Source organism: Schistocerca gregaria, chromosome 1, assembly GCF_023897955.1.
Source record: "Schistocerca gregaria isolate iqSchGreg1 chromosome 1, iqSchGreg1.2, whole genome shotgun sequence".
NCBI classification, from domain to species: domain Eukaryota; kingdom Metazoa; phylum Arthropoda; class Insecta; order Orthoptera; family Acrididae; genus Schistocerca; species Schistocerca gregaria.
This window is the reverse complement of record NC_064920.1, coordinates 840,453,646-840,467,893: the sequence shown is the minus strand read 5'-3', so window position 1 is coordinate 840,467,893 and position 14,248 is coordinate 840,453,646.

Genomic DNA, 14,248 nt, shown 5'->3' with positions numbered 1-14,248 from the left:
TCTGTCGACACCACTCCTTCCCCACCCAGATCGTCTACTGTCTGTCCCCCCTATCCCCTGCATCCAACCCCCACTTTTGCACTCCTCTCCCTTTTTCTCTCCTGTCCCTGTCTCCCTCTTCATTTCCACCTTTCTCTACTCCCTCTTTCTCTATCTCTTTTATGCTCTGTGCCTTGTACTCCTTCCATCTTGTACAGCCACTGTTTTATCTGCTGACAGACCTGCCTCTTTCCCCCTACTCCCTTGTGTCCTTCCCTACTCCGTCTCCATATCCCTCAACCCAGGCAACTGCTTTCAATAATTGATAATCAATAATCAATCTCACCATGGCCATAGGATTGGACATTTGGGTGACTGTGTATGTGAATGGGTGTACTTTTACTGCAAAAGAGCAAGAGTTTAGAAGCTAGTGTGTATAGTGTTTCCTGTCACATTTCTACACTCCACACTTCAGTCCATTTTAGATGGTTAGTTGCCTTTCCCTTATTTTAAGTAACTATTTGCCTTGTGTAGTTTGATTGATAGCTTGTAAAAGTAGTCATGAGTATAAAGTATTAATCAACAATGAAATCATCCACTAATAAACCCAAAAGTTTATTCTGTGTTAATATTATGTTGGATTTGTAGCAATGCATAATGGCATTTGTCTTCTTCCTGTTACTGGTTAGATGTCCCATTTTAATAGTGTGGTAATGCACTGTTCTCACAATCATTATCATTTTGTACAACTTATATTTTAGATAATAAACATCAATGACCATGCTTTACACAAATACACACGTCATGAGATGAAGATGATGTATCCACACACCTGTTATACTGTAGATGCATTTGAAAATGTGTCATGTCCAAAACTAGTAGTGCCAAATAAAGTATTTTAAAATACAGTGTGGTGGAATGTTGTCTTTCCTCAAGTAATCCAGTCAACTGTCAGTTCTTGAAGTGATTACTGTAATGATATTACAATGGATATGAAGGAACAGTGATAAACATTTTGACCTCAACTGACTTGAGACAAGTCGAAATAACTGCTAGTAATATCACACATATTTGTTCTTTACTATTTTAGGTTAAGAGTATGTTTATATTACAAGTAGAGTAACTCCTAGATTCATTGGCTAACAAAAATCAGAAACCTCACAACTTATCTGAAAGACAGATTAAACTTATGAACAATAGGTTCAAAACTTTCCATACAAATGGTGAGTTGGCAATGTTTGTAAATAATGCAAAGAAAGAAAATTGGTTATAATTCCCAATCAAAACGAAAAGCAAGGCATTCTGTTAACAGATGTAGTTTTACATGGTGCATATTATGTTGGATACTTCCAAACCTTGCAGTAACTCCACAGAGTCTAGGAATATGCAGCCTCATGTACACAGACTAAGTGACTAAATAGAGGACACCATGTGTTTCATAGAATGTGGCACAACAAAAAAATGTGTTGTTTATTTTTTTCAAGAACATACTGGCACTGATATATTGATTTATGCAAGGAGACTAAACAGGGTCTTAGTCCACCATTGCCTGTGCCAAAACTGAATAAGTACCTGTAATTAATATAAAACCAGCCAGTATCATTAAAGAGTAGTGGGAAGCCTTTTGCTAGGTCTTTATTAGACACAATTTCTTCAGAAAGTAGTGACCCAAATTTAGCTTTTGCATTCAATGATTAAAATATGGTGCAGTTTCATCCCCATCATTGTATAGTCTGCACTTGGGGACTTTTTTCTCTATGCCCATCATGTGTAGGTGTTTTTTAACATTCCCATGGCAAATCACCAGTTCTACTATAAGTTTAATCTGTCTTCTGTTTGAGCCCAGAATTACACAACTTATATTTTAGATAATAAACATCAATGACCATGCTTTACACAAATACACACGTCATGAGATGAAGACATGGCTTCGGCATCACTAGCTTGCTCTTAGTCCAATATTCTACATATTGCCTCTCAATCCAGCTACATAGTTTTGTTATTATCACCATCTTAGTGATGGCTAGGACAGGATCTGTTCCAATAAATGGAGTCATAGTGCTTGTCCTGACCAGCCCATCAGCTTGTTCAATGCCATTGATTCCTGAGAGACCAGGGACCCAAAGCAGATTTACCCTGCTCCTTTTCCCTAGCTTTGCAAGTGCTGCAAGTCATTCTGCAATGATCTTCCCACTCTCTCTAGTCTGGGGTGTACCTTGTATGCTCCAGTCCCAGTGCCTTCACATGTGTTGATTCAGGTTAAACCAGATTCCTTCTCCTGAGCAGTATCGAAGTCCATTATTCCACTGCTCCCTATTTCCAATTATTACCTTGAAACTTTTATTGAAATATGTGGAAATTGTTAAATAATCAGCTGGAATTTCCCTGAACATTCATTTATTTACCAAATTCACTATACTGCTGTGGGATTCTGGACTAGGTTTCCAGTTATTTCCAGTTTTTAACCTGTATGCTCCTGCTGCCACAGCTGCCTCCTTTGTAACCCAAAGGTGTAATAGGGGCATGTCCAGCATGATCTCCCTCTCAGTAGTGGGTGTACTGCTAATTCCACCTAGTATGGCTAAGCAGGCCAATCTCTGCACCTTGGTAAACTCCTTAGTAGCCACATTCTGTTGTAATTTATTCCACCATTCTGTAGTCCCATAACTTGTTGTTGTTGTTGTTGTTGTTTTTGGGGGAGGAGACCAGACAGCGAGGTCATCGGTCTCATCGGATTAGGGAAGGAAGTCGGCCATGCCCTTTCAGAACCATCCCGGCATTTGCCTGGAGTGATTTAGGGAAATCACAGAAAACCTAAATCAGTATGGCCGGACGCTGGATTGAACCGTCGTCCTCCCGAATGTGAGTCCAGTGTTTAACCACTGCACCACCTCGCTCTGTTCCCATAACTTATAATAGGTCTTATTGTAGTGGTAGAAATCCAGTACATGCTCAAGTTTTTACCACTGGCCTTTCTAGTGCACATAGTAGCACATTTTGCTTTGGAACATGTTGTTGTGGTCTTCAGTCTGAAGAATCGTTTGATGTAGCTCTCCATGCTGGTATAAACAGACAACCTGTCCCTGCACTCGACCTCTTCCCACTTGTCTATCACATGTCAGCACAGTCACAAGTTTCTGCTGAACAGAATTTGAATGGCAGTAACAAACTACCATCACTTGCTCCTGCTACAACCTCTAGAACCTACACTAAAGAAAGTTCCACAGCAAACAATTTTAGTTACCAATGAGATACTGAAGTCTGAAATTAATTGGCCTATGAACAGAGTCATGCCTCATTCTTCAATGAGACATTCTGAAAACACAGCAGACATATTCCAAATTATGTTTCCAGGCAACATGATTGACAAAAAAAGTTCCAGTTACACAAAGATAAGTTGTCATGCATAATTACTTATGGACTTGGCACTCATATCCAGAATCTACTAATTAACAAAGTCAGGAAAGTTGGATTTTTTGTATGTCCTATGATGAGAGTTTAAACAAAGTTGTCCAAAAGGAACACACGGATTTGGTGGTTCATTTCTGGGATGAACAAAATCAGTCTCTATCTATAAAAAATTTAACTTCTATGTTTTTGAATCCTGCCACATCTTCTGATTTACAGTCAGAATTCCAGGATGGTGTGGATGGTTTGAATTTGTCACCTAAGACTGTAACTCAAATTTCAAAGGATGCGCCAAATGTGAACTTTAAGATGTTGCATGATTTGCACGCATTTCTAATCAGTGAAGAAGATAATCAGCCACAAATGTTTAATTGTGATACTTGCTCACTTCATGTAATGAATGGAGCTTTGAAAATTGCTCACAATAAAAGTGGTTGGAATGCACATGAATTTCTTAGGGTGATATGGTACTTTATGAAGGACTTTCTTTCAAGGAGGGCAAACTTCTTAAATATCACTGGGTTTTTCCACGTTTCCTCTCAAAATTTGTTCTATAAGAGGTGTTGGAAATACTAAAGACATGAAGAGAGCACTTGAACTTAGTCCACATTTGAAGATTTATGTTGCTGAAGGACATAAAAGACCACCTGAAAGCAAAAACTTCAAAAATTTGACATGACTTAGAAGACAAATTACCCTGTGCAAAACTTGAATTTCTTATACTATTGTCAATTTAACTAAGTATCAATAAAATTACTCTCCCTTCCACTTTTTGTACAAAGATTTGTTCATTTTAATGTATTTTAATGTATGGGATTGCTTGTTGGTTGATAAAAAAAAAAAGGGTTCTCAAAATGGTGACCAGTCCTAGCAAATTACTTGCTATTGATGTTACCAAAGTATGTAATCATAAAACGAGTCATTATGTAGATGTTGGATTTGGTGCCACTGCCGCTAGCAAGAACTACACAGAAAAGGGTATCCTTATTTCCAGAAATAAGTGCACAGGTATTTTGCAAAGCCTGTATCCAAAAACTGCTGAGAAGAGTCCACTGAAATTAAAGATAATAGAAGGTGCTTCATGTTTATTACTATGACAAGCTCCATATTAAGAAATTCTTGAATGTCAACTGCAAAACATGTAACATGTAACTCCATCAACAGCTGCCGTAGTGAAGAGAGAATACTTCCAATTTTGTGACCATTCTGAAAAATAACAAACAACCCAATCCTAAGGAGGAGAAACTTGATCACTTTTTGTTTAATTAACTGCTAAGTGCGAACTATGACTTCATTGAGTTCGTAAATAAGCTGTTAGGCATTTTTCATGGAAATGCTGCACTTGAAAGAGGCTTTTCTGGTAACAAAGAAGTTTTAGTTGAAAACTTAGAAGAAATGTTTACAATACAATACAACTGTTAGGCGGGTTACTTAATAGTGAGAAACAACTGAATGTGGACACTGCAAAATCAGTGATACTAACTGCAAAAATTGCTTCATCAAAAAGAGTAGAACTCTTGAAAAACAAGAAATCTGATGAAAATGAAGTGGCCAGTCATAAAAAGAAGAACCATTCAAGAAAGAAGAGGGCTCAAAAATAAAAAAAAAAGAGGAATGATTATAGAAAAGGTAAAAGAACAAGTTAAAGTTTTAGAAGTTGAAATTTCAGGTTTAGCAAAGAAACTTAAACACCGAGTCTTTTACTGTGAAGCTTATGATTTGACATAAATTTTGTACCTTCAAAATTGTTACAATTTCTTAAGGAAAATGGTAGTTTTTACTAGATTACTATGTTAAAACAGTTTGTATTTTACTTCATGTGATAATAAATACATCTGAAAACAGTCATACCCCAGCCTATGTGAGAGTTTAATGTTTTTATCGCATCTGATGAATGGAATACTACAAGTCCTACATAGTTACATTATTCATGCTGACATACAGCTTAAGTGATATAAGAATTCTCACATTCAGCTTTCATTTCAACCAGCTTTTGGGCTCATAAAAGAAGTGTCTTCATCATTGTACCATGTATATTCTCAAGAGGTCATGTACACTCCTGGAAATGGAAAAAAGAACACATTGACACCGGTGTGTCAGACCCACCATACTTGCTCCGGACACTGTGAGAGGGCTGTACAAGCAATGATCACACGCACGGCACAGCGGACACACCAGGAACCACGGTGGGGCTAGCTGCGCAGCATTTGTGCACCGCCGCCGTCAGTGTCAGCCAGTTTGCCGTGGCATACGGAGCTCCATCGCAGTCTTTAACACTGGTAGCATGCCGCGACAGCGTGGACTTGAACCGTATGTGCAGTTGACGGACTTTGAGCGAGGGCATATAGTGGGCATGCGGGAGGCCGGGTGGACGTACCGCCGAATTGCTCAACACGTGGGGCGTGAGGTCTCCACAGTACATCGATGTTGTCGCCAGTGGTTGGCGGAAGGTGCACGTGCCCATCGACCTGGGACCGGACCGCAGCGACGCACGGATGCATGCCAAGATCGAAGGATCCTACGTAGTGCCGTAGGGGACCGCAACGCCACTTCCCAGCAAATTAGGGACACTATTGCTCCTGGGGTATCGGCGAGGACCATTCGCAACCGTCTCCATGAAGCTGGGCTACAGTCCCGCACACTGTTAGGCCATCTTCCGCTCACGCCCCAACATTGTGCAGCTCGCCTCCAGTGGTGTCGCGACAGGCGTGAATGGAGGGACGAATGGAGACGTGTCGTCTTCAGCGATGAGAGTCGCTTCTGCCTTGGTGCCAATGATGGTCGTATGCGTGTTTGGCGCCGTGCAGGTGAGCGCCACAATCAGGACTGCATACGACCGAGGCACACAGGGCCAACACCCGGCATCATGGTGTGGGGAGTGATCTCCTACACTGGCCGTACACCTCTGGTGATCGTCGAAGGGACACTGAATAGTGCACGGTACATCCAAACCGTCATCGAACCCATCGTTCTACCATTCCTAGACCGGCAAGGGAACTTGCTGTTCCAACAGGACAATGCACGTCCGCATGTATCCCGTGCCACTCAACGTGCTCTAGAAGGTGTAAGTCAACTACCCTGGCCAGCAAGATCTCCGGATCTGTCCCCCATTGAGCATGTTTGGGACTGGATGAAGCGTCGTCTCACGCGGTCTGCACGTCCAGCATGAACGCTGGTCCAACTGAGGCGCCAGGTGGAAATGGCATGGCAAGCCGTTCCACAGGACTACATCCAGCATCTCTACGATCGTCTCCATGGGAGAATAGCAGCCTGCATTGCTGCGAAAGGTGGATATACACTGTACTAGTGCCGACATTGTGCATGCTATGTTTCCTGTGTCTATGTGCCTGTGGTTCTGTCAGTGTGATCATGTGATGTATCTGACCCCAGGAATGTGTCAATAAAGTTTCCCCTTCCTGGGACAATGAATTCACGGTGTTCTTATTTCAATTTCCAAGAGTGTAGTAGGAGTGTATATAACTAAAGAGGTAATGAAAAAGTCATGAAAAGGTCATGAATTGATCCTCTGAAAATCTGTAGACACCATGGAAATACCAATTAGCCACAGCAGGAATGCTACAATTTTTCATTTTTATGCAAATCTTTTTTAAAAAAGGAGTAATTTGTATTCATAAAATTTTCATTGGTTTGAAATATTGTGGTGTTGCAGAATATGGGAAAACTGGTCAGTGCTATTTTAATAACAATACTGACAGAAACAAGCAACAAAAGTTCAGCAATGCTGAAACAATACTCCTGCTGTTGTTTGTGTTGTGGCTTAAGATTTGTGTGTAAAAAAAATGGTTCTGAGCACTATGGGACTTAACATCTGTGGTCATCAGTTCCCTAGAACTTAGAACTACTTAAACCTGACTAACCTAAGGACATCACACACATCCATGCCCGAGGCAGGATTCGAACCTGCGACCGTAGCAGATATGTGTGTACATGCTGTGTGCAAGACTTGCCCCACCTGGTCAATACAGTAGTTTCTTGCTGTCATCGCTGAACATCTGTTCATTGCAGAATGGCACCAACCCTAGCATGGAAATATTTTTACAAAGTGAGATGGCAATAAAGTACAATGCTTCATTTACTTCAACGGATTAAAGATTTACCTGCCATTTCTATGAAATAACAAATGAAAAAAGAAATTATGGTCACAGTAATAAATAACAAACTTAACAATTCATTTGCAGTATACAATAAAAATAGAAAGTGGCTGATCTGTTGCCTGTGTCTACACACATGCCTTTATCTCCTCGTAGCTCTTGAAAACAGTTGAACTAATATGAAAAGTGAAGTTCTCTACTTTATTTTTCACCCTTTAGCACTATTTGTAATGCCCAAATAGTAGTATGATCCCGACTACATCACCATTTTGAGCAGATTTTCAAAGAATTAGCATCACCAGGAGAATACTGGTGATTTTTTGTTGTAGTCAACCACTTATCACTTACTGTAAAAACAGGAAATTGTAAACGGACCAATATTTCTTTCATTCACCTATTTAATTTAATATTTAGATAGATGTTCAGCGATCACAGGCCGCTTCCACAAACTGCCTCCATTCCTTCCTGTTTTGTGCCCGGTTCCACCAGGTGTCTTCAATTCCCAGGGCTGCAAGGTCCTTCACCAGGTCGTCCATCCAGCGCTGCCTTGGTTGTCCTATGGTGTGTTTGGTTTTGGGTTTCCCCGCTAGTGCCATCTTCGCCTGTCTTCCATCTGGCATACGGCCTACATAGCCCACCCATTGTATTCTTTTGGTCTTTATCTTCTGTAGGATAGTTGGTTATAGCATCAGAAGGTAGATTTCCTCGTTTTTCCTCCTCCTTCATTCTCCATTATCTAAAACTGGTACCCATATCTTCCTCATTACTCGTCTTTCAAATATTCGTAGTTTTTCCCTTTCTCGCTTGGTCATGATCCATGTTTCTGAACTGTACATTACTGCTCGGCATATCACTGTGTTGTAGATTTACATCCTTGTGTTCACTGACATCGATTTAGAGCCAAGCGTCTCTCTGAGGGTATGCATGCATTTGGTTCCCACTGGTATTCTTTCCTTGGTGTCCATTTTTTTGTTGTTGTCTGTGGTAAACCACAGTCCCAAGTGTTTGAACTGGTCTACTCTCTTGAACTGCTTGGCATCTATCTGCTCTTGTCTTCTTCCTAATTGCGTGAACTCTGTTTTGTCTCATTTCACTTCGAGCCCTACCTTCTGTGCATAATTGTCCATTTTCTGGTACATTTCTTTCAACTCGTGCTTTGACTCACTTAATAGTACTATGTCATCTGAATATGCGAGACAATTAAAGTTACTGCCCATCTCTTCTCCAGCCCACTCCTGTTGCCTACACTCTTTTATTACTTTCTCTAAGATGACATTGCACAGAACACATGAGAGATCATCCCCTTGTCTGAGGCTTGTGTCAATCTCAAATGTTTCTTATGTGGCTCCTCGGAAACGTACTGCTGCCTTTGACTCTTCCGTACAAGCTTGCATCATTCTCACTAGCTTCTCAGGGATTCTGAAGTCCCGCATTCCATTGTAGAGGCTATTCCTGTGGATGCTATCATATGCACATTGAAAATCGATGAACAGGCTGTACATATCTTTATCATATTCCCAATGTTTTTCAAACTGTTGTCTTAGTGTGAAAATATGATCTATTGTCGATCTGTTTGGTCGAAAGCCAGCTTGGTACTCCTGTATGTTGTTCTCTATGAATGGTTGCAATTTTCTGAGGATAATGATGGACAGCACCTTATACGTTACATTCAACAAGCTGATTCCTCTGTAGTTACTGCATTCCAATTTGCTTTCCTTCTTGTATATTGGGCATATTATAGCCAATTTCCATTCTTCTGGCAGTATCTTCTTCTCCCATATCAACTGGATCAGTTTATATATCTCTAAGTGTAAGCTCTCACCTCCCTCCTTGATTAATTCTGATATTATTCCATCCTCCCTGGGGCTTTGTTGTTTCTGAGCCCTTTGATTGCGATTTTCACATCTTCTTCGCTTACTTCCCATTCTTCTTTATCTTTCCTTTCCTCTGTAGTGTTTGTAGGTAATATCTCATCTTGGTCTGGCCGATTCAACAGTTCTTAGAAGTATTCTTTCCATCTTTTTGCAATTCTTTTCTTGTCATTTATCAACTTGCCATCCTTATCTCTAATGAAAAAAGTTGGGCTCTGAAATCCACGATTCCAATTTTTTATGCATTGGAAGAATTGCCTTGAGTTCTTGTTTTGGCTCTCTGCCTCCTGGATTGGTTGGTATTCTTGTGAGGATTTTATGAAGTACTCTTCAGGATGATAGTTTCGCTTTCTTAATTGCAAGTTGGTATTTGGCAAAAGTCTCCCAATATTTTGACCATTGCCATCTCTTCTTACAGTTTTATAGTCTTCTTACCTGCTTCCTTTGGAATTCCAGGTTATTGTTTTATCAAAGTACATTCCTGTTTGCACACTTCTTGTTGATAGGAAAGTTTTCAAAGTACAAGGTCATAGTCATAGATGTCACTTCATCTGTCATTTCCTCCAGATCTACTGGATTCCTTATTGAAGTTCTGACATCAAATAGGTATGAGTTCAAGTCTTTCCTATATGAGTTCCAGTCTGTTTTCTTAGGAATTCTATTTGCCATGGTCTGTTTAGCACCCATTTAAATCTAGAACTTTATATATATATATATGTGATCAGATAAGCGTGGCTCCAATGCCACATGCCATTGTCAGACCTAACTACCCATCAAGATGGACTTAAAAGTTATGTCAATTACTTCTTCCCTTCTTGTGTTACTGAATGTAGGTTATGTTCCTGATCCAGGATATCCAGCTTATTCCTGAGTAAATATTCGAGAAGGTAGTCACCTCACTGCTTTCCCACACCAGGTTATGGGCATTGGCATCAGAACCAACAAACAGTTTTTCATTCAGCTGAGAAGAACTGCCTACTAGTCTCCTCATTTTCTGGGAATGAGGAGCACTGTCCTAGCAAGGAAGGTAAGCTGGGGTCAGTACAATTTCCTTCTTGCCATCTTTGTTTTTCTGCTTCATCCTGATAGACACTAAGTCCCTGGAAGGAGACCTCGCCGTCAGCATGAAAGAAATTCCCTTCATGCTATAAATGCATATTCTGGTGCTCTTTCAATTTCAAGCATAAATCAACTTACCTTCAGTTCCTCCGAGGCCTGATATGCTGCCTTTATATTAATTGTGTTCCTGGATCAGGGCCATGTCCACCTCCTGTCTTCCCAGAGGACAACTCAGGGTTGCAGTTGCTCCCTTAAGGGGATATTACACAATGATCCACCATGAACAATATACAGTGTGTCAATGGAGGAATGTTCAATATTCAGTGATATGACAGAAATGATCATTTGAAGCAAAAAACTTCATATGTATATAAGCCCTATTCCGATTGGTTTCCTAGACAGAACATATTTAACGCCCATTGTTATTATTCTTTTCTGTTTATTCAATACATTAAAAGGAAGTTCTTCTCCGACAGTAGCATGAGCAGTCCAATGCAGAAGCCATAAACACACACCATATCTGCATATCCTTCACTTGCGTAGATGTATGGCATTTTAATCTGTCTGATATACTATCAGTCCCTCACACAATTTCATTCACAACACACCATGGACAACTCTCTGTGCAATGGGCTATTTTAATGACAAAAAGATATCCCAAGCAAAGAGATTGAAAGCAAACGAAGTAGGTTGGACTACAATAAAATGTCAAAGAGGTTGGGAAGGTAAGACACATTTGTGCACATCATGAGCTAAAAAACAAATGAACATTAAATGTATTCTCACTCAGAAACCATCTACAATAGGACATATGTGGTGTTGTTCTCAGATCCCTGAATACTGACCATTCCTCCTGGGACACCTCATAGTAACACAACAGCCATCTGGTGGCTGAACGAGTGGAACTACGAACATTAGCAGGTGCATTACCTGCACATGGAAATAGACAGGAGTTTTAAACCCCTGTAAATCCTTGCATGTGCAGTAGATGGGGATAACTTACATTTGCACAGGAGGTGGTGCCCGGGGTATGCTTTCTGCTTGTTATTGTACATGGTTTCCTGGTATTGTTGAAATCTGTGACCAGCAGCCTGACTTCAGGTGTTCATGTTGGAGCTTTTGCTCTTTCTTTTCAGAGAGTGAATTTTCATTAATGAAGTAACTAAATAATAGCATTATTTTCTGCCAGCAGACTTTTTTTTAAACAAACAGTTTGTAAAAACCTTCTTTGAACCAGTGCTGATTGCTTCTAAGGTTGAAAAAGCAGAGCTCCAATAAGCTTTTCCTTGTTTTGGAGTAAGCCTGGCCTATTTTGTTGATATAAGAACTATCCTCATTGCAACATGCAACTGTACGACCACCTGAAGAATTGTACAACACATTAAAAGAAGCATGCTATAAGTAGGAAAGTCATGAAGTTCTAGTGCAACTTAAGTTTCGTCATACAAGTAGGTCCAAACAGAAGCTCTAAAACTTCCAAGTCCTACATTGGAATAGTCTTGTGTATTGTCCAGTCTTTTTAAATCTCATTGGCAGCAAGCAATGACATAACAACACTGGTGGTACTAGTCCATCCTCAGCAATAATGTCATGTTGCTTTTCTGACAGTATCATTTAACACATCAAACTTGCCAATTTCATCTTAATGTGTGTTTGTTGCTAAGTTGAGTTCTACTGAGTACGTAGTGGCAAATTCTGTCTGTAGAGAGTCAAATGATGAAAAGCAATGGATTTCGAGACTAGAAAATATCTGCAATAGAGAATCCAAAATCTGTTAAGTTGTTCAGCTCTAAGATGTTTTCTACAGAGAGGTAATTCACTATCACCATTTTTAAATGCAATGCATTAATTTTTAACATCTGCTGTGAGTGAGTCCCCTTCTGTGGAATGTGATGGTTGCCATATCCTAGTAGCTCTTTTATGGGCTGCAACAAGGTTGGAAATTCCAGCTACTGGTAAGTGCTGGGGTTAAAAGGTGCCACTGATACACCTGTGTCGATCCTCAGTCAGATGAGTTGCACCTCTCTGGTGAGGTATATGGACATTTGTAGTGGTGAATTGCGTAGATTTGATTCTTGTGGTGGAATGTTCTGTATGTCCATTCTATCAAGCTGTTGCTTTAGTGCTCTAAAGTTAAGGGGATTTGACTGGTACACAGAGATAACATGCATGGTTATAGTCTGCATTTCAAGCAAGTCTCTTAATGATAAGAATAACTACACCATTTATGTGACTTACATCAAATCTTACATGATGTAAAACCTCAGCTGCAAAATCCTTGTGTCTATCTGTAAATCAATAGAAGTATCAGTCCTTACCAAACCCTCGCCTATTGCCCCATTCCCAAGTTCAATCATGCACAACTTGTTGCATACCTTCTCTCCTCCTCCTGGTCCCTACAGTAGAAACACTTTTTCGTCTACAACCATATCAATCAGACTCAACCAAAGACCAATATTGAACACTGCATAACTCAGTTCACTTTTCAATCCAACTGTGATCCTCCCCCACTGCTCCCAAATCACCCCCTATTAATTTTCCAGAATTTCTTAACCTCAAACCTTGCCTCACCATCATTCCCCAAATCCCTCAATATGCAAACTAATCTTACATCCACAGAAAGAACCATAGTCCACCACCTAAAAACCGATCCCAATGTATAATCCTACCTGCTGATAAAGGCTCCACCGCTGTTGTTTTGAAATATAAGGATTACCAGGAGAAGGACTCTGCCAGACGTCAGATTCATCCACCTACAAACCCTGCCACAGTTACCACATTCCAGAAATCCAGCCAGATCTACAGTCTCTCCTCAAATCCTTAGGCTGACCCCAGAACCTCTCCCCAGAGTCCATCTCTCTCCTCACCCCTACCACTCCTCATACACCTACCTTCTACATGCCTCCAAGTCCACAAACCCAACCGCCCAGGATGCCCCATTCTGGCTGGTTACTGTGCCCCCACTGCTCTTGTGGACCAACACCTTCAGCCTGTTACTCACAACATACCGACCTATATAAAAGATACCAACCATTTCCTCCACTGACTCTCCACAGTTCCTGTTCCTTTACCACATGATACCCTGCTTGTCACTATTGATGTCATCTTCCTTTACACTATCATCCCTAATGTCTATGGCCTTATCACTACTGAACACCACCTTTCCCAATACCCAACTGATTCCAAACCTACAACCTCCTTCCTAGTCACTATGACCAAACTACAACCTCTCCCACAATTATTTCTCCTTTAAAGTCATTACCTACAAACAAATCTGGGGTCCAGCTATGGGCACCCGCATGGGATCATCCTATGCAACCTATTCATGAGCCATCTACAGTTACTAAACATGGCCTTTTGGAATTCCTTCATCAAAGAAGATGAAGTAAATATTCCAGATTTCGAATCAAGAGGAGCTGCTAACATGAGTAACTTAGAAGCAGACATCCTCAGAGTAGTAAAGCAACTTAAAAGCAGGATTTTGGAACATATATATTGTGTTTGTACATTATGAATACCGCAAAGAGAATGGTCTATTGACACACAGTCAACATGGACTCAGAAAACATCTTTCTTGTGAAACACAGCAAGCTCTTTACCCACACAAGTGTTGAGTGCTATGATAAGGGAGTTCAAATTGAATTCACATTTCTAGTTTTTCCAAAAGGCTTTTGACATTGTACCACACAAGCAGCCTGTAGTGAAACTATGTGCTTACGGAATGTTGTCTCAGTTATATTACAGGATTTGTGATTTCCAGTCAGAGAGGTCACAGTTCGTAGTAAATGATGGCAAGTCATTGAGTAGAACAGAAGTTAT